Source organism: Eschrichtius robustus, chromosome 14 (genome assembly GCF_028021215.1).
Source record: "Eschrichtius robustus isolate mEscRob2 chromosome 14, mEscRob2.pri, whole genome shotgun sequence".
NCBI classification, from domain to species: domain Eukaryota; kingdom Metazoa; phylum Chordata; class Mammalia; order Artiodactyla; family Eschrichtiidae; genus Eschrichtius; species Eschrichtius robustus.
This window is the reverse complement of record NC_090837.1, coordinates 45,663,779-45,664,886: the sequence shown is the minus strand read 5'-3', so window position 1 is coordinate 45,664,886 and position 1,108 is coordinate 45,663,779. Positions and strand designations below refer to the sequence as shown.

Sequence of the window (1,108 nt, the reverse complement as noted above, 5' to 3'; positions counted from 1 at the left end):
TGTGGATTTTGGAGACCATCACAGAGGTAAAGTACACACAACATTTCAAAGAGAATACATGCAATCAAATGATTTATCCCTGGTAATGTTTGAATTGATTACTTGGTTAAGACAGCTCCACACTAAAGTTACTTTTGTCCACCTTTCCACATTATTATTTGGAAATCTGTCACTAAGTGCTGCATCGTCTCTTGGAAAGAGTAGTTAAGGAGTTGTTCAATACCTCCCCATTTATTTGTGTAATAATTTGTTATATCAGTATGGACTTGTGTATATTATTTTATACTTTGTGTTATAATCCCAAAAGACACTTTATTAACTTTCTGTTCAAATTGTTTCAGCTTTGTCCATTGGGAGCTCTTTCAGGTTGGGTCCTGTGTTTCTCTGATATGCCCTGATCCTTTTGCTTTTTTTTTTTTTTTTTTTTATTTAGCATACATGTAGGCAGCCAAAGGAAGGCAAGGAAACAAACATCCCCTCTCCCCAGAAACCTGAGGCGTGCCCCTTTTGCTTTTTAGTACTCCATTACTTTCTGGTACTACAAGATGCCCGGTGTCATTTTACATTTTCCCTGCCCCAGTTTTAGAATCAGACATTTCTCAAAAGAGCTCTGATTCCTTTTATTGGAGAATGGTAGTTAGAAACCAGTATCAGGGCTCTGGGTATGTTTGTTGTTATCAGGATGTCACTGCTTCTAGCCCTTCCCAGAATCTATGCATCTGGATCTATATTAAGCTAAGTAAATGTGATGCTTCCAACTCTAATCCAGTACCACACAGTTATTTCTAGCTTCCCTGGATATTTATAACTCCTAAGGTGACCAACTGTTCTTGTTTGCCTGGCACTGAGGGTTTTTCTAGTAAACAGACTTCAGTGCTAACGCCATGACAATCCCAGGCAAACTGGATTGGTTGTTTACTCTAATTCCCTTTTAGAAACCACGGTCTGCCACGTTTTGGTGTAATATTAATAAATATCTACAATGATCTGAAAAAGTTAGTAAAATACTTTTTCCTTCTCCAGCTGACTATCTTTCTGAAGCTAAATTTTTTCACATACTTCAATCAGAACAACAGATCACAACACACTAAAGGCAGAAGTAAAGATT

The 1,108-nt window shown here is 37.4% G+C and overlaps 1 non-coding gene across 1 annotated transcript; it reads right to left on the bottom strand.

The window, feature by feature from the left end:
- Window positions 1-436: 436 nt before the first annotated feature.
- Window positions 437-545, bottom strand: LOC137777123 (small nucleolar RNA SNORA67). Its single transcript, XR_011076442.1, has one exon. It is a non-coding gene; the product is annotated as a small nucleolar RNA SNORA67 (small nucleolar RNA).
- Window positions 546-1,108: the final 563 nt, after the last annotated feature.